The following is a 20897-nucleotide window of genomic DNA, read 5'->3' as shown; positions in this document are numbered from 1 at the left end:
AAAATACAAAGATGAATACTACAAGATAAACTCTTACTGCAATAGTTACTTTCTAAGTAGAAGACCAAACACCAAAGGGAATCCCTCTTTCCAGTGTCTTTTGATATAACAAAATTTTGTCAGAGTTGAAGTCTAAAACTTAAATAAGCATTCTCATGGCCAAGTAAGAAACTATAGTTGTTTTTATAGTTGTTTTGGGTATTACCTTACAATTAGCGTATGTATTACATATTAAATTAAATTCAGCATTAAATAGGACTGTATAATTTTGCTGTTAATGATGATAGCAGTGATGATGCTGGTAGAAAAAGCCTGTCTTTAGCCCAAGAAAAGTAATAGAGAAAAATGTATCAAGCAGAAAGCAGACACAGAGTTGAGCATTTTTTGACTAGGAAAGAGAATTTTAAGCATAGAAATATAAAAAGAAAAGTACTCCCCTATTTCCCCTACGTGGAATATGAAATATTTATTAGATCTACTGGGCAAGAACAGAATAAGTACTCCAACTTTACTGCAGCATTACAAAAAATTCATCCCTTCACCACAGTGTAAGATTTAAGAGCAACCTGCCCAAGGATGCATGTTATATAAAACACAACAAGATTGCTACTGCCCTGCCAAGTACTTCCAGTCCCTACCACGTCCTACTGAAATGCTGATGGTCCCAATTAGTTTTATTAAAATACTTCTTTAAAGAAAAAGATAAAGCATTTAAAAAGACAAGTCAAAATGCTTCAGGAACCACATATCCAACACAAACTTTATCCTCAAATGAGTTATGTTTGCCTCACCCCGATAAACTTTTATTTTACTCAAATTAGAGCAATAATCTTCCACATGTAAATGTCTTCCCTGCCCAATAATTTTTAAAAAAATCCAAAATCATTAGTTAAAAAAAATAAGAATTAACAGACCCTTTAAATTTGTTTTAAATATTTTTAAGGTTTAAAAATTGTTTAAAGTTTGTAATTCCTAGTAGGAAAACATTATTTGGATGAATACCCTAATGGCAAACCACTGTAAAATGCTTCAGCTACATTTGGGGAAGAGGGGTAGGGATTATCTTCAAAGCACCCCAGCTCTCTTTATGAGAAGGTCAGAGATACGCTGGTTTGTATTATTGTGACATCCACAAGGTGATCTAGGTTGCTTTTCCTCCAGCAAGGGCTTTATTCATCAGAAGGGCATTATGCTTGACCTCCAAATTTGGCTGATAATTTACTGATAAGATTCATAACCTTTGAGTTTCTCTGGAATTGTGACATATTTGCTGGGTTCTGAGCTACATCCTGGAAGGCCACCATAACTTCTGGATCCTGCATGGCTGCAAGAACCTCTGAATCACTAATAATTTCATTGAGTCCAGGCATTCTGGCCATTCCAGATATTCCTCAGAGAAAATTACCAGGCATTGCCCCAGGAAAGCCACCTGGAAAAGAGCCATACTGAGCTCCTGACTGTCGTCTGGCTTCTTCTTCCCTCTGGGCTCTCTCATGCTCTTCTTGAGCCTTCTTAACTCTTTCTATTGTTTCTTTGATCTCTCACCCTTCACATTATCGCTCATACTTTCTCTGATGTTCTGCAGTTTTCTGTGCCCTAGGTTGAACTTCTTTCAGCATTGCACTAGCATCTTCATCATAATCCAGTTTACAGGCAAGGGCAAGATCATGGGCTTCTTCTTCCCAGGGGCCTAGAAGTCGGTGTGCTTTCCCTCACCATTTGTAAGGCTGAGCTGAATCAGGATTTGTTTCAATGGCTCTGTCACAGTCTCAGATAGCAGCATTTGGCTCCTGTAATTTGACAAAGAACTTGCCCTCTTGGCATACAGAATGACCAAGTGAGGATTCAGCTTGATGGCATCTGTGAATGAGTCAATGGCTTTCTGCAGTTCACCATCATTTAGGACTTCAATAGCAGCCACCTTCTTATCATTTGCTTAATCCATCATCTCCTCTGCTACATCTCCCATTTCTTGAGGGGCATCAGTGTCTGGTTCAATCACACCTTCATTGTCAATTACTAGATCACTTTCCTCACTTGATGGTATTAGATATGAGTTCTAAATTTCTCTTCAAAGAATCGATATATCAGTATGTTCAATTCTTTGCCTTCTACTTTTAAACTTAACTTCCGCATAAAGCAGCCTTTTCTGATCACCTGCTCCACTCTGACTCATTCCAATTACCTGAGCCACCCTGACTCATTCTGATCACCTGCCCCACCCTGACTCATTCGGATTACCTGCTCCACCCTGACTCATTCCGATCACCTGCCCCACCCTGACTCATTCTGTTTACCTGCTCCACCCTGACTCATTCCGATTACCTGCTCTGCCTTAACTCATTCTGATCACCTGCCCCACTCTGAGTCATTCTGAGCACCTGCCCCATCCTGACTCATTCCAATTACCTGCTCCACCCTAACTCATTCTGATTACCTGCTCCATCCTATTCTCCTCCGCCCTGACTTATTCCATAACCATTTTCCCGCCAACCCATTCACCCTGTCACTCTCTTTAACTTAGTCAATCGGAATTAGTTTAACCTGTGTGGTCTAACCCTAGCCAATAGGGGAACGACACAGCAGCAGGGGCCATGTGCATCAGGAATAAGAACCCCTTCCTTTTCCTTGCCCAGGTGTGCTCTCACTATTGTTTCATCTGTGACTGAGCACCTTTTCTGCAGAAAGTAATGATGGCCTTGCTAAGAGATCATTTGTCTCCATGCTGACTTTTCTTTGCAGCACTGATTATCTAGTTATAGCAATTTTGGGGGCTCGTCCAGGATTACATTCTCCTCTGGGGGCAGTCTCCGGTCTTCGCTCATGAGAAGGCGTGCCCCACCGCCTTGTTCTTGGCTGTCTCAGGAGTGAGGAACCGAGACCCACCCAGTGTGATGAATAAACCAGGACTCTCAGCAATGTGGAAAGAAACTGGCTAGCAACCTAGGGTAAAGGATCCTCACATACTGCAGCAGCGACTGTGCACAGACCAAGGAAGGAGACCGAGGGAGCCACAGATGAAGCCACAGACCAAGGGAGCCAGTAAAGTACCTCCTTGGTGGTCAAATTCTGGAGGACTAAATGTGAGTGTGCGTGAATGATCACAAACAACCCTACTTATGGTGGTGTTCATGTGGATGGTGACAAGTCCTACTGCTGGAGTAAGTGGATTCTCTCTATGGTTCTGTAGCTACCTCATATGGCTTAGGGTGGATCCTGCTGTGGGATTTATACTGGCATGCCAATGCTAACAGGGGTCTAATTCTTCCTTAGGGGAGCAGTCTGAGAGGACAACATGAGTAGGAAGTGTGCAAGGGACCTTCAGAGGGGGAAAGGGAGGAAACAGGTCAACCTTCCAGGGCAGCAAGGCAGGACATCCCTGGTTTGAGGGGTTGAACCTTCCAGGACAGGCAAGACAAGACATCACTGGTTTGAGTGGTTGAGCCTTCCGCAAATTTCAGGGGGTTGAATCTTACACAAACCTCTGGTAGTAAGAAAAATACTCAGCACTCCCCTTTCCTTTCTTCTTGGGGGAAAGAAAGAGTAGCTGCACTACTGCTGGTCCCTCCCCTAGGGGAAGGGGAAGGAGAGGGGAGAACAGCAGAAGTGGCTGGCAGAGGCAGGGAAAGACCAGCAGAGAGGAAAGAGAAACTTGGAGAGGAAGTTAGAGAGAAAGAGAAACAGAGAAAGAGACAGAGTCAGAGAGAGAGAGAGAGAGAGAGGCAAAGAGAGAGAAAAAGAGACAAAGAAGGAGTCAAAGAGAGTCAGAGAGAGAAAAAGAGAAGTAGTAAAGAGAAAACAGTGTACCCTATTCCTTTAAGTGCCAGGGTAAATTAAAAACCTATAATTGATCATTGAAGGTCTTCTCCTTGACCCTATAACACTCCAATATCACCTTGTTGTTAGTGTAAATAAGGGCGTAGCCTGAAAGCACTGAGGCCACTGACAACCCGTAGCCTTTCCTAATCAAAAATCCTTAACCCAGTAACCTGCAGATTGCTCAAATGCATTTAATCTGTAGCGGCAACTGCTTTGCTAACAGAAGAAAGCAGAAAAATAACTTTTAGGGGAAACCTCATTGTGAGCACACCTCATCAGATCAGAACTACCCTAAGTCAAAAAGTAAAAAAAATAAATAAATAAAATGTAGCACACTGACTCAAGAACCTTAAAGTATGAGGCTATTCTGTTAGAAAAAGATGATTTAACATTAACCACTGAAAATTCCCTTAACCCAGTGGGCTTCCTAACAGGGGATCTAAATCTTAATTGATTGCCATACAAAAGTCCAACCAGACCTAGGAGGAACTCCCTTCAGGACAGGACATGTTTCCTCCCAGCTAATTCAGGGAAAAAGACGCAATGGGTGTTCAGTAAGTGATAAGGAAACTCTTGTAGAAGCAGAATTAGGAAAATTGCCTAATAATTGGTCTGCTGAAATGTGGGGACTCTTTGCACTCACCCAAGCCTTAAAGTACTTACGGAATCAGGAAGGAGCCATCTATACCAATTCTAAGTTAATATGGACTGAATGAAGTCTTATTAATAGCAAAGAATAATTGAAATTCCAAACTTAAAAAGTTTTCAACAGAGGTAAAGTTTGCTAAAAATTAACAGTGTAACATGTATTATCCTAACTTCTAATTTTGTGGCCTAAGTCAGTCTAGTCCATAGACATGAAGGAAGTTCACTTTGGAAACGAATGGTTATCATCTTTGAAAACAAAACATGGGAGAGAATTTATGTAAAAACAATATTATATGGTAAATTCATGTCCTAAAATAAATTAACTGGTTGTTTAAAGAAAGGGATGTTTGCAACAAGTCAGAAAGTTGAGGCACGTCAAAGAACTGTCTGTGAAAGTCATGGAAAAAAGTTATAAAAGGGAATTTACACAAGAAATGTTGTGTAATTTAAAAGTAATTAGGCCTCCTGAATGTAAAACTATTGAAGAAACAGTTTATGTGCAAGATGTGTAAAGAAAGTAAAATATATTTTGGGTAAAAGGATTATAAGGAGGCATAAGAATGTGGATTTTTACCTACATTGAAAGGTCAAAAAAATTTGTTTTATAGGTTTAGGCAAGTTTTGAAATGTTAATTGTAAAGGAAATTCTGTGTGTAAACATATTGGCTGAAGTTAGAGGTATCATCCAGTTTGTCTGTGAACCGGACATTAAAATAAAAGCACAACAGGTTTTTCTTAAAGCACTAACCTGCTCTTTAACAAAAATTGTAAAAGGTTAAAAACAGTCTATAAAAATCTTACCTTATGGTCAGACATTAAAATTGGATAAATATGTCTACAAGATTTTATTAAAATTAAGTTTAACATTAATAGCACACTAATATAAAGGTGAAATTTAGTTCATCTGGTATAAAATCATACAGGAAGCATTGTTAAATATAAAATGGTGTTTGGCTTTCTTTGGTCTAAAAACTAATAAAAATAGGTGCTAAAGAAAATTTCTCAGCAAGAAGGCACCAAGGACTATAAAGTCCACTGCTGATGTCCCCACATTTAAAACAAAAGATCAGTTTCTTAGAAATTATTTATTTGGTTTATCCTCCACATTCTCTTCCCTTAAAACAAGAGGTCTTTCAGGACAGGCACCGCTTTTGGAGTTTCCAATACAGCAGCATCGGCCTGGGGATGACGTTCTCATCAAAGGGTGGAGAGAAGGGAAACTTGAGCCAGCCTGGGAAGGACCCTACATTGAGCTGTTAACCATTGAGACTACTGTTTGTACAGCGGAAAGGGATGGACACATCACACCTGAGTCAAGCAAGTGTCATTATCATCAGAATCATGGGTCTTTGTTCCTGGACCAACCTCTACCAAATTAAAGCTAAAGAAAACTTACTCCATCTATCTTTTCCCTTCCTTTCCTTAGTCAGTGCTTATATCCATTACTATTCCTACCACTAGCAACTCTAACCCCACTTTAGAGCGCTTCTATGGTTTAGGAGCAGAAGTCACTGGAAAGGATCCTATAGGCTTCTTTAAGGTGTGCTTTATTCTCCCTCCTCCACGTCCTACAGCTGCCCCTTTCCCAAACCTATGAAATCAAACTATGAGTTGCCTCATGCCAAATGACAAAAGCAAGGTCTCAGTAGTAGAAATAAGAGACTTAAGGCAAACCATAGCCATTGAAACAGGTTATAAAGATGTAAATGCCTGGTTAAAATGGATTAAATATTCTGTCTACACGTTAAACAAAGGCAATTGTTATGCTTGTGTGCACGGCAGGCCAGAGGCCCAGATTGTCCCCTTTCCACTAGGGCGGTGTTCCAGTTGACTGAGCATGGGCTGCATGGTAGCTCTTTTCTAGGATTCTACAGCCTGGGGTAACAAGTTGTGCCAAGCTCTCTCTGCTATATCCTGAATTTCAACACCCTGCAGGTAAGCTCTTGAGAGCCATGCAGCTACCATCTCCCAACACTAAATTCACTTCATGTCTCTCACGACAGGGAGGAAACTTAGTGTTCCTTGGAGACCTGAAGGGATACAGTGAGCTTAAAAATTTTCAAAAGCTTACCAGTCAGTCAGCCCTTATTCATCCCTGAGTGGATGTGCAGTAGTAGTATGGTGGACCTTTACTGAACACTCTGCTGAGCAACTGAAGTGGGACTTATGCTTTAGTCCAGTTGGCTATCCCTTTCACCCTGGCATTTCATCAACCAGAGAAAGGAAAAATAAGACATTGTAAAGCAAAAGAAGCCCCTTATGTGTCGTTTTACTCTCATGTCTATTTAGACACAGAGTCCCATGGAGAATACCAGATCAATTTAAAGCCCAAAATCAAATAGCTGCAGGATTTGAGTCAATATTTTGGTGGGTGACAATAAAATGTAACTTGGATAAACTACATCTATTACAACCAACAGCGATCTGTTAAAGGAATAGCTGAATAATTAGGGGCTACTAGCCAGATGGTTTGGGAAAAATAAGATAACCTTAGACATGATACTAGCAGAAAAAGGAGGAGTTTGTGTCATAATTAAAACTCAGTGTTGCACCTTCATCCCAGACAACACTGCCCTGATGAAAGTATAACAAAGGCATTGCAAGGTCTGACTGCTCTGTCCAATAAGTTAGCCAACAACTCAGGGGTAAATGACCCCTTTATAAGATGGCTAGAAAAGTGGTTTGTTAAATGGAAAAGAATAATGGGCTCAATTCTTACTTCCCTCACAGCTGTAATGGGTTTACTTATTGTTGTCAGGTGCTGTCATACCATGCATCTGTGGGTTGGTACAGAGGCTCATAAAAATGGCACTTAACTAGAACCTCCCTTAACTGTCCTCCATGTTATCCAGAGAAGCTTCTTCTTTTGGAAAATCAAGCAGAACAACTAAGCCAAGGCATGTTAAAGAAGTTTGAAGAGAAAGAGCTGTAAGGAAAATGCAAGAGGAGGGAATGTTAGATATGAGTTCTAAATTTCTCTTCAAATAATCAATATGTCAGTATGTTCAGTTCTTTGCCTTCTACTTTTAAACTTAACTTCCTCATAAAGCAACCTTTTTCAATCACCTGCTCCACTCTGACTCATTCTGATTACCTGCTACACCCTGCCTCATTCTGATTACCTACTCTGCCCTGACTCATCCTCCACCCTGACTCATTCCATAACCATTTTTCCCGCCAAATCACTCACCGCCGTCATTCTCTTTAAATTAGCCAATCAGCATAAGTTTAGCCTCTACAGTCTAACCCTAGCCAATAGGGGGACAACACAGCAGCAGGGGCCACATGCATCAGGAATAAGAACCTCTTCCCCTCCCTTGTCCAGTTGTGCTCTCGCTGTTGTTCCATTTGCAACTGAGCACCCTTTCTGCAGAAAGTAAAGATGGCCTTACTGAGACATCATTTGTCTCCATGCTGACTTTTCTTCACAGCACTGATTATCTCTTTCTAACAATGGTTCATCTGCCTTTAAGTCTTCCTCCACCTTCTTACTATCAGTTTTTTTTTTTTTCCCCTTGGTATTTTCTTCTCATTTAGCTTTCTGAGTAGCAGATGCTACTTTACCCCCCATGCTCTCCACCCACTCCCTCAGGAAGCGCATTTCCTTAGTGTGCAGAACGTTCAGATCCTGCTTACACATTTTCACAAAGGCCCAAAGCTCTTTCACTTTGCGGGGGTCCATGGTTGGGAGGTGGTGGGCGAAGCTGAAGGGCTGCAACTCAGTTCCAGGCCCAGGCGTGGCTTGGTGTTACCACACAGAAGACTCTGATAAATTTATGAATTGCATTTCTATGTTATCTTGGAGATTACACAGAATAAAACTGGTATTTTGAATTCTTGGTCAGAGAGGTCACATACTGCCATCTTGTTAGGGTCAGTCACTGGTTCCTTGTTTCGTCCATTTAGAGATGGCATTTTTCCCTTGTGGATATAGGTCTAATGTCTTTGCATTGAAGGATTATTTATTCCAGTCTTTTCTGCTTGGCTTTTTTTGGTTTTTATTAGATGGAGTCTCACTCTTTTTGCCCAGGCTGGAGTGCAGTGGTACGATCGAGGCTCACTGCAACCTCTGCCTCCCGGGTTCAAGCGATTCTCCTGCCTCAGCCTCAGGGGTAGCTGGGATTACATGCGCCCACCACCACACCCAGCTAATTTTTTTGTATCTTTTTTAGAGACAGGGTTTCACCGTGTTTGGTCAGGCTGGTCTCAAACTCCTGACCTCAGGTGATCCACCCACCTCGGCCTCCCAAAGTGCTGGGATTCCAGGCATGAGCCACCGGCCCTGCTTAGAGATTCTTTACTGCTAGATCACTACCTCTTTTTTTGACTGTAGGTGGTACTTTAAGCCTGGGTTTATAATAGCTCTATAAACAGTCAGAGCGTTGCTCTTCCCCAGTGAGGATTGTCGCAAATGGGGTATTTTGGTAGTGTGGGAAGGCTGGCTAGGGATTCCTGCACAGGGGTCATGTGGAATGCATCCTCTACAGCATGATGCTGCAGGACAGCCACTCCCATTTGGTGTCTCCTTTGACTGAGTTCCAGAGCATAGTTTCCAAGACTGGTGACAGTAGTCCCACCTCCCTCCTTGGTCTTTGCTTGGTCTCAGGGATATTTCTCCCGTCAGGCACTCATTAGGGTTCTTGTGGAGTAAGATGAGGACAGGTCACCTGCTAGGGACACCAAACTGGAGGGGAAGTTTTCTGTCCACTTCAATCTCACTTTTTCCAGTGTAGAAATCGTGAGCTGAGAGGAAATTTTATGTGCATTTGATGCTGGGCAAAATGTTGGGAGGGACATCACTGGTGTAGAAGTCTGATTCTCTTACCATCTACTCAGAGTTTTGTTTGTTTTTTTATACTTCTCTGTGACCACAGGAAGTGTTTCATTCTCATGTTTGAGTTCTGGGATATGCTAGTGATAATCCCAGCACTGTATATTTTTTCTTGGTTTCTGTTGGGGACAGTGAAGCCAGCTTGCTTCTGTGCCACCATTTTGGAACTAGAAGTCCACATGCCTGATTCTTTAGTAATACACACCCTTTGAAAGAGACTGGTTAGTGTTTTATAGATGAAAGACAATATTAGGGTTATTGTTTATAGAGAATGCTACAATTTAGAATTCAGAGAAGAAGAAAAGGGAAACCAACAAAGCAAAGAAAAATTTTCAATGTAAAATTCCATAAGCTTAAAGGAAAAGTAGAGAACGTCACTAGGAATTGAGAAAGGATTATAGCAGAACTTTCCATTTCCTATGGGAAACAATAAACTCCATCCTTTCATATGTAAAGCTAGGTTAACTATGTGCTCTTCACATTCAGTAGGTGGCCAGCAAATCATTTCTTTCAGGCTTGGGGCCACAGTGCATTGTCTTTTAAGTTTGGTAGAAAAATCATAAACCGGATATTAGAAGATTGACTTCTATTTGCTGCTGTCTGTCTCTGGCTTAGAAATTTCATGAAAATAATACAATAATTCCTACTCATGATTTTTAATTTGTTCTCTTCTCTGCCAGATGAAGGGAGGTATGAGAGAGAGATCCACTGGTGTCATCCAGCTTAACCATTCTCTGAATTTCCTTTTCCCATTGCCTGGCTTTTAGAGTAAAAACTATAGATGACTTCCTAGCTTAAATAAACTAAAGTAAGTTTAACTTATTATTGTTTTGTAAAAAGAAGATGACTTTGGCTATTTAACAAGAAATGTGTTTTCTAAATATTGCTTCCAACACTGGTGATGGATTTATATTGAGCCATGCACTGTTCCTTGTGACTGGCTAGGGTTAAATGTTGAATTTGCACTTATGAATCAGGGGAAATCTTCCACTTAAAGTTCACATTTATGACTTTGACCTCATTAACACTGAACTTTAACCTCTAACCAGCTGAGCTAACCAACCACAAATACTTATCAGTCTAGGAGAAAAGAAAGTTCCTTGGTTGTTCAGCCCAGTTGTATTTGCCAGATGCATGCATTTGGATAAGCCACTTAAACTCTGTTTCCTACAGTATAAAATGGCTGCTATGATTTCACTTTATAAAATACTTACAAGTTGCTTCGTTATAACGTATTTAAACCATGTAGATGAGATTCCGGTTTTTAGCAAGAACTCAGTATTTGGTAGTTGAAGGCTAGTAGATGTTGAATTGAAAAATTGGGATTGCTGGTTAATGTACATAAAACTTAAAATAACAACACAGATTGTATTAACATCCAATGTGGATACAGATATCCCATGTTGGCCACTGGAAGAAATGAACCTAAAGGCAGACTGATGCTACCCTTCCTTTTCTCTCCTAGCCTCATAAGTAAGCAAATGCAAACAGAGTGCAACAGTATGAGAATAACATGGCCAGGATTCCCAAAATTTTTATTTTAAATCCCCTATGACATTTCCCAAGTATTAATGAATCTCAATCTGTGAATGTAAAAATAAACTATAATGAAAGGGCCTATATGATAAGAAATTAATTTTTAAACCAGCTTTAACTTGAGAGAGGACTTCTTAGCTATTTACCTCTACTTTTCTCCATTTCTTCTTCAGGATATCCATCAAAACAATGATGTATAGGGAGAATATTAATGCAAGAGTGTAGTTTGTCCACAAGTAAAAGAAAAAGCAGGATAGATAGTAGGCTCTCCAGGTATATTTAAAGTGTACGCTGATAGAAGAACTCCTTTGCATGCATGTTGTTAATTTATAATAAGCATTATCTTTCCATATTTGCACAAAAATGAAAACTTCTACTTGCACTATTGACAGAAACTATGGATATAAGCCATCTTCCATTTTTCTGTTTTCTTACTAGGTAGCTGCTATCATTCACCAACTCTAATTTATCAACCACTATTGGAGGTGAGATGATTTCTTTTTAATCATGCAGGTCCTTGAAAGCAAATGCGTTCACTTTTTTGGTCCTCAGGTAGATCCAGGTCTTTCAGAACCTAAGAGTAAGCATGATCTCCACAATGTAATCTTTGGTCAAAACAATGCATGAAGGTGATAAGGTGAGATATTGTGCTCTAAGTATACTAAAGCGATCAAAAAATATTTTAGTTCTTGATTTTGGAAAAAAATTCTCCTTCAGCTCAGCAACACGAGCGTAAAATCATCTATATCATTCAGTTTTTATAAAGCGTAATGTTATAACTATGGATGACATTGTTAAATTGAATATTACAAAAATTTTTTTGGCTGCTCTAGGTTCCGGGGCTTAGAGGCCATTGGTTGGAGCAATTATGACTCCCCTTCTTCCCTTACAACATATCCATTTGCATTTGGATCCTGTATATTGTCATAGAAGCTTATTGGATGAAACAAGAAAGGTCCAAGGATGTAAACCATGTATTGTGGCTAGGCTTTTCTGTTTGATATCAGTTTTGCAGGAATGGGGTCCATGATATTAAGCATATCCTAGGAGTAAGAGGGTCTGGTCTGGTGCTGATGTGGGAGTGAAGGGTAGCAAAAGAGCTGAACTGGCAGAAGGGGGAGTGCCAGGCTACTTCTGGAATCTGCTCAGATTAGGTCACACTTTGGTGTTGTATACATACAACATATGGGTGTGTATATGGGAAAAATTTTGCATGTATTTACTTTGAAAGAACTGGAGTATTAAAGAGCTGTGAGACAGGACTCTTTCCCGTAGGTCATCCACCCTCTTATTTTCATCTTCACCATCACTACTATCCTGGGGTACACTATCATCATCTTTGGTTTATTTATTATACCGCAATAACCTCCAAATTGGTCTTCCATTTTCCACTTTCGCCCTGCTACCATCCATTCCTCATTTAGCAACTAGAATCAGATCACCTTTTTCAGTCTGAACTTCTTCAACAGTTTTGCTTTTTATATGTAATTAAATTCAAACTCCTTTCTATGGCCTACAGGCCCTACATGGTTTGATCTCTACCTATTTCGTGACCTCATCTTCTACTTTCTTCTTTGCCTATCGTGCTCCAGACACACTGGCTTCCTCTCAGCTCCTTGCACAGGCCATGCTTATTCCTGATCCAGGGCTGTGCTCACTGGCGCCTTTGCTTTCAATGGTCTTTCCACAGGTTTTCACAGGGCTGAGTCTGGCTGAGCTCAAGGGTTACCTTATCATTTCCCTGGACATCCCCTCTAAAATAGCCTCTCTCCACTTCCAGTTACTTCATTTGCAGCTATCAGAATCTGAAGTTTTCTTATTTATTTGTTTACACATTGACTCTTTTTCTCACTAGTATAAGCTCCACGAAGTCTGGGGCCCTGACGCTCTTGTTTGTCACTTGGTTCATGGTATCTAAACAATGCTAGGCACATAATTGTACTCAACAAACATTTATTAAAGTTATCAAAAATAATATTTCCCATTTACTGACAGACTATTAGGGACCAGGTAGAGTTCCAGATGCATAATATACTTTATGCATCATTAATGTACTTAATTCGTAATGGACTTATTGAATTTTCTTCCAAATCCTGCAACATAAACATTACTGTCTCTAAGGAGAAGTTGAGATTCAGAAAGGTAAGTGAGTTACTCTGGTCACAGAGCTGGAAGTGGCAGAGCTGGGTTTTGATTCTCTAAGTGACTCCAAAGATCATGCTTTTTTCCAGGACTGTGTGTGTGTGTGTGTGTGTGTGTGTGTGTGTGTATACATATATATATATATATATATATATATATATATATATATATCCTCATAAATCAGATATTTATTAAGAATGATTAATATAATCTTTTTGTCTTCTAGTTATTACACTGGGTATAAGGAATAACAAGTTTGAACATCAGTGTTCTACAGAATTGTGCTCAGTAAATGCATAATGACTTATCAGGTCTGTAAAATTGATAACAAATAGTCTCATTTTTACCAGAATCACATAAAGAATGATATAAACATAAAAATATGCACAAAACTCATGGTAGAAAAGTTAAAATTCACAGAAAATTATAATGGTAGAATTAAGTCTTCGACTTATTTAAGCAGATTTTGTGTCTATTATAATTTTTTATTTAACAAGCAACTATAAAGCTGTTAAATTCCTCTTTAAGAAAAAGCCTCAAAAAGCAAACCATCCAAAAAATTCTGACTTTCGCTGTTTTCCATATGTGAGGTTATAGAAGACTTCTCATTCTTTTGAATTGTGATAAATGAGCAGTGGAATTAAAATAGCAACAGAACCTATAATAAATTGATATTTCATATATGCAAATTCCTCTGAGATAGTCTGATTTCTCTGACCAAATCTGGCCCCACCACAGTCTTGTTAGGTAGATTGACATAACCTGACAGGGTAAGCAAATCCTCTTCTTTCAAGTTGCAGCTACTGACGGGATTGAGTCATTTGGTTTTGAAAGGAAATGTATCCTCTTGAGCTTCTTATACCATAAAAGACACAAGTTCCTCCATGGAAGCAAGGTCTTCATGGGGATAGCATCTGGAACTCATTGCTGAGCAACTGCTCAGCTTCCCTATATAAACAGTGCCTTTCTTCCCTTCATCTTTTTTTCTGATGTAGAATTTGAAAGATTGGTGAGAAATCTAATTTTGATAAATAATATTTGCTGGAGAAATTTGTATCACAAGTTTGTTTCATTCTCATAAAACCTAAAAGATGAAAATAAGTCCTTATCAGAATACCTGTTATTCAACTAATCTCCGAGGATTTCTTTTTTTGATGCTACCACATGTAGATAGAGCTATTTAGAGCATATCTAGAAGACATGCAGGTCAGTCTTTAAGACTGGAGGAAAATAGGAATGTGTTTTTACACTTGAGGTCTGAGCACTTAAAGACTATTCGACTCGTAGCAAAATGTCATAGGTTTTTGAGGTAAAGCACATGTACATTTAGTGAAAAGTCAGGTTTTCAACTGCAGTCACTTGAGAAAGAGCAATTATTTTTTGAAATGATGGTGGTCATGAGCAGTTTTATTTTCAGACATAATCTTGTGCTGGGAGATTTCAGTTTCTTTGATAAGGCAATCTGTTATAGATTTCAAATCTGTTTCAGACACACAAACCTGAAGACATTTCTGTTTTCAATAAGATGCAAGACAAGTAGGAAAATGTATGTGTTCAAACACCATTTTACATTTAATACCAACTGAGAAGTATGGTTTCAGTGAAAAAAAAAAAGTACAAATCTTTCACTAGGAACAGTTATGGTTATTCTTCTAACTGGGTGGAACAGATGCTAAAAGGGATAGATAACCCACTGTTCTTAAGAGCTTTACATGCATTAATTTATTTTATCCTCAAAACAAGGTTGTGAAATATGTATTTTTATCATTCCAATTTTGTAGATGTGGAAATAGATACAGAGAAGTTAAGCAACTTGCACAAGTTTACTCAGATAGCAAGGGGAGAGCTGTGAAGTGTTCCCAGGCAAGCTGGCTCTACCGCACTTCATATTGTCTATCAGCAAATTATCACATGATAATAGGGCAAAGATTTTTGATTCCTAGAATCTATTTCCAATTCTCCCAGCAAGATTATCTTTGTTAAGTTTCTATTTCTGTAGCTTTCACGTGATTATACTGTGAATATTAGAGAGTTAAATGAGATAGCTTCTCCCTAAAGTTTAGGGATATATTAGAACTGTAAGAATTGGTTTAATAATCTGTTATTTCTCCTCTTATCATTTATTTGTCACTTGTTATCAATAAGAACATTTATAATAAGTAAAAATCTCAACTTTTAAAAGACTACTGCCCAGGATTCTCCTTTTTAAAAATCTATTCTAAAGAAAAATATGAAACAGAAGCAAAGTTACACACTATGTACATTTGAAAAATAATTTATTGACCTATTGTATGAATACCAAAAAAGTATACATAATTGTGCAGCTCTTTGAATTTTTACTAACTGAACACAGCCACGTAAACAATACCCAGATGAAGAAACAAAATATTACCAGTATCCCAAAAGGCTGCCCATGTCCACCTCCAAGAATAATCACAGTCTTGACGTCTGACAGCATTGATTAGTTTCCCCTGTTTTTTGTCTGGTTTCTTCCATTCAACATTATGTTTGTGATATTTACATATACTGTTATGAGTAGTTCTAGATCAGTTATTCTAATTATTGCACAGTATTCTATTGTGTGAATATATCACAATTTATTAATCCATTCATTTTGGTTGGCATTTGGATAGTTTCCAGTTTATACAGTGTTGCTATGAATAGTCTAATTTATGTCTTTTCATGGACATATGTATATATTTTCTTTGGATATATACTGAGAAGAATTGCTAGATCACAAAGTAGATATATGTGCACGTGTGTGTGTGTGCGTACGTGTGTGCGTGTGTTTAGTTTTAATGGATAGTGCCGAACATTTTCCAAAGTGGCTGAATTAACTTTTTGCTTCTACCAGCAATTTTTGAGCATGTCAGGTAATTCGCACCCTCACTAAATGCCAGAAATGATATTCTGTATCTTTTTCATTTTAGCTTTTCTAGTGAGTGCACAGTGTTTTGTCATCATAGTTTTATATGCATCTTCTTCACGACTTAATGATATTTTTGTATGTGTATTGGTCATCTGTCTATCCTCTTCTGTGTATTGTATATTAAAATATTATGCCGCTTTTCAATTGAATTGTCTCTGTCTGATTGATCTGTAGACTTTCACAGAATCTAGATGGGTATCTTTTATTAGCTATGTATAGCAAATATTTTTCTCCCATTTCAAGTTTTCACTTTTTGTTGTCTTAATGGTTGTTTTAGATAAATCGTTCCTAATTTTTATTAAGTACAATTTAACATGTGCAAAAATGTTTTTAATTTATGCGTTTCAGTGTTGTATCTAAAAGAAAAATTGTGCCTACTCCAAGATTGCAATTTTTTTCTCCTATATTTGAATTTAAATGCTTCTCATTTAGGCCTGCCCTCCATCTAAAATTAATTATTTTTGCATGATATGAGGTAGAGGTCCAGATGCATTATTTTGGCACATATAAAGCAATTGCCCCAGAGCCATTATTCAAAAGAACATCCTTTAGCACTCTTTGCATTCTTGTCTCTGTCATAAGTTTACTAACTATATATGTGAATATTTCTGGACTCTATATTTCCTCCCACATATTCATTATTTATTATTGTGTTAACAACATTCTCATAATTACTATAGCTTTATAGTATTTTAGGTCTTGATATTTGATATTATAAGTCCTCCAGCTTGGTTCTTTGTCTTCAGATTACCTTGTCTCTTTCTACCCTTTTGCACTTCTTTTCAAATAAATTTTTAAAATACCTAATCCATTTATGAAAAAAAGTATAAGCATTTTAATTATGATTGACTTGAATTTATAGACTAATTTTGGGGAGAATTGAAATCTTTAAAATATTGAGCCTTCCAACTCATTGATGTGGTATGCTTCTCATTTATTTGCTTTGCTTTACTTTTTCTCAATAATATTTTATAGCTTTTAATATAGAGATCTTAGACATCTTCTTAGATTTATTACTATTACTTTTTGATGCTATTGTAAATGATATGTTTTTAAAATGTCTATGTCTAATTCTTGCTAATATTAGACAATTGATATTGTTTATTAATAATTTTCTATTGACTGGGAAACGTGGCTTACGCTTGTAATCCCAGCACTTTGGGAGGCTGAGGCAGATGGATCGCTTGAGCCTAGGAGTTCCACATCAGCCTGGGCATTATGGAAAAACCCCGTCTCTACTAAAAATACAAAAATTGGCCAGGTGTGGTGGTGCATGCCTGTAGTCCCAGCTACCTGGGAGGCTGATGTGGAAGGATCACTTGAGCCTGGAGTTGGAGTTTCAGTGAGCTGATCACACCACTGCACTCCAGCCTGGGTGAACAAGTGAAATCCTGTATGGAAAACTTAAAAAAATTGTCTATTGATATTTTTTCCTGCATACTCGATAAACTCATTTATTAGTTTCAGTGGATTTTTGGTGAGATCATAGTATTTTCTACATAGATGGTCACGTTGTATGGGAATAAAGACAGTTTTACTTCTCCCTTTCCGAACTGGATGCTGTTATTTATCTTGCCTTACTGCACTTGCTAGAATTTCCAGTACAGTGTTGAATAGAAGTAGTGAGAGTGGATTTCATTCTTGTTCCTAGGATTAGGAGGGAAGGCATTCAGTCTTTCACCAGTAATTATGTGAGTTATAGGTTTTTCATAGACACCCTTTATTAGATTGATAAATCTTAAATTCCAACTGTGCCAAGAGTTTTTTCTTTTTTCTTTTAATTCAAGAATGTGTTTAGATTTTGTCAAATGCTTTCTGTGTGTCCATTGACATACTTTATGGTTTCGGGTATTTCTTTTTTTAGTTTTCTAATATAGTGAATTATATTGATCAATATTCAAATATGAAACAAAATTTGCATTTCTAGGATAATCCCCATTTGGGCATGATGTATTATTCTTTCTTATACAATGTTTGATTTGATTTGCTAATATTTTGTTTAGAACTTTTGCTTCTATGTTCATAAAATACATAATACATGCTTGGTAGTTTTGCTTTCTTTCTTTCTTTTTTTTTTTTTTTTTTGAGACAGAGTCTTCCTCTGTCTCCCAGGCTGGAGTGCAGTGGTGTGATCTTAGCTCACTGAAAGCTCCGCCTCCCGGGTTCACACCATTCTCCTGCTTCAGCCTCCTGGGTAACTGGTACTACAGGCGCCCACCACTACGCCCAGCTAATTTTTTGTATTTTTAGTAGAGATGGGGTTTCACCGTGTTAGCCAGTATGGTCTCAATCTCCTGACATTGTGATCTGCTCGCCTTAGCCCCTCAAAGTGCTGGGATTACAGGCGTGAGCCACTGCGTCCGGCCGCTTGGTAGTTTTGCTTTCTTCCAATGTCTTTCTCAGGTTTTCGTATCAGGATAAGGCTAACCTCACAGAATAAATGATGTGTTTTCTCTTTCTTATATTTCTGGAATAATAAATAATTGGTATGGTATAATTTTTTCCTCAAATATTTGGTAGAATTTACCAATGAAGCTATTGGTGCATAGAGGTTTATGGAGTTAATTGATTAGTTAATTTATTGTGTGTAAGATTTTAATGATTAATTTTTTCTTTTTACATCCAGAATATATACCATATTAGCTATTAATATAATTTTCATTTTTAAAAATTTAAAAATTAAAAAAATAGATATAGAACCATTTAGGATGTCTTTTTTTCTCAAGTGAGTTTTAGTAACCTGGTATCTTTAAAGACATTTGTTTGTTTCATCTAAATTGTCAAATTTATTTGTATGAACTTGTTCTCAATCATCCCTTATTTTTCTCTTAATAGCTATAATGATGTTACCTCTCTCATTCCTGATATTGCCAATTTGTGTTTTCTTTTTTCTCTAATCAATCTGGAGAAATTTATCAATTTTATTGATCTTCCAAGAAACAGCTTCTGTTTACATTGATTTATGTTCCGGTATTTATCACTTTCTTTATTCTGTTCACTTGCAGTTTCATTTGATTTCCTTTTTTCAGTTTCTTAAGATAGGCTTTTCTATTTTTTTTTAACATAGGCATTTAGGGATGTGTATTTCCCTCAGCAGTATGTTGCATAATTACCCATAGCAGTATATCACATATTTTATATATATATTTTTAAATTCAGTTTGAAATTTTATATCTTTTGAATTTTTTTATGACTTGTAGTCTTTTTAGGAGTCTATTAGTTTCCAAGAATTTGAGGGTTTCTAGATATCTTTATTATTTAATTCTAAATTAATTCCATTTAGGTCAAAAAACAAACCTTGTATAACTGGAATTTTTAAAAAATGGATTGAGACTTATTTTATGGTCCAGAATATGGTATTATCTTGGTAAATGTCTCATGGTCATTTGAAAATAAATTATATTTTGTTATTGTTGTGAGTGGACAGTCTGTAAATGTCAACTTGGACTTATTGTGGTTTGTGTTTTGTATTTATTGTATTGTTCATATCTTCTATATTACTGATTTTCTGTCCAGTTAATGAGACAAAGGTATTAGAATTTTTTACTATAATTGTGGTATTGTCTCTTTCTCCTTATAATTGTTCTATCAATTTTTGCTTTATATGATTTGAAGTTTGTTAGCTGCATAAATTTTAAGATTGTTATCCATTTGATGAATTAACTTATTTATCATGAAATAGCCTTCTTTATCCTATGTAATATTTATCTATTCTGAGACCTACTTTGAATTTTGTCAACTTGGGGGTGTGTATTCATGTTTAGGGCAGAAAGGGAGTGTGGAGTTATGTAATTAGGCCAGAAGGGTAAGCAGTGCTTAAAATTTACTTTTTCTAATTTCATTTTAAGTCCTTTGTTGGTTTATTAGCTACAACTCCTTGTTACTTTAGTGGGTGCTTTAGGATTTATAGTGTACATTTTTACCCTATCACAGTTTCACACAGTTTAACATTCAAGGGATATTATAGCCCTTCATAGTAGTATAAGAATTTTAAAATAGTATACTTCTATTTTTCAATTTTCAGTTTTTGTGGTGGTGTTGTCAAGCATTTTACTTTTACATATATCATATACCTCATGTGATATTGTTATTATTTTTGCTTAAACAGTTAACTATTGATGATTGTTTTTAATAACAAGAAAAAGCTATTATATATTTACTGATATGACTCCCATTTCATTCCATTGTGTAGATTCATGTGTTCCTTTGGTACTACTTTCATTCTGTCTGAAAGACTTGAATGTTTCTAGTAATGCAGGTCTGATAGCAGTTAGTTCAGTCAGTTTTTATATGTCTGACATTTTTTCACCTTATTTCAGCAAAAAATGATTTTGCTGGCTAAACCATTATGGGCTGACAGTTTTTTCTTCTTTCGGTATTTTAAAGATGTTGCTCCATTGTCTTCTCAATTGCATTGTTTCTAATGAGAAATATGCTGTCCACTTTATCTTTCTCTGCATTTAATGTGTCTCTTTTCTTTGGCTTGTTTTAGGACTTTCTCTTTGTCAATGATTTTGAGCAATTTGATTACAATGTGTGTCTGTGTAATTTTCTTTTTTCTTTTCTTTTTTCTGGAGACAGGGTCTTGTTCTGTTACCCAGGCTGGAGTGGAATGGCACAATCATGCCTCACTGCAACCTCAGCCTCCTGGGCTCAAGTGATCTTCCCACCTCAACTTTTCAAGTAGCTGGGACCACAGGTGTACAGCACCTTGGCTAGCTAATTCTTTTGTATTTTGTATAGAGATGAGGTTTCACCATGTTGCCCAGGATTGGTCTTGAACTCCTGGGCTCAAGTGATCTGTGTGCCTTGGCCTCCTGAAGTGCTGGAATTATAGGCGTGAACCACCGCACCTGTCTATTGTCTTTTTTTTTTTTTTTTTTTTTGAGACGGAGTCTCGCTGTGTCGCCCAGGCTGGAGTGCAGTGGTGCGATCTCGGCTCACTGCAAGCTCCGCCGCCTCCCGGGTTCATGCCATTCTCCTGCCTCAGCC

The 20897-nt window shown here is 37.5% G+C and overlaps 1 pseudogene; it reads right to left on the bottom strand.

Moving 5' to 3' along the window:
* Positions 1-1187: 1187 nt before the first annotated feature.
* On the bottom strand, positions 1188-8149 carry LOC102119114 (hsc70-interacting protein-like; annotated as a pseudogene).
* Between the last annotated feature and the right edge of the window lie 12748 nt (positions 8150-20897).

This window comes from Macaca fascicularis, chromosome 6 (assembly GCF_037993035.2).
Source record: "Macaca fascicularis isolate 582-1 chromosome 6, T2T-MFA8v1.1".
NCBI lineage: Eukaryota > Metazoa > Chordata > Mammalia > Primates > Cercopithecidae > Macaca > Macaca fascicularis.
The sequence above is the reverse complement of the archived record's forward strand: the minus strand, read 5'-3'. Positions and strand labels throughout refer to the sequence as shown.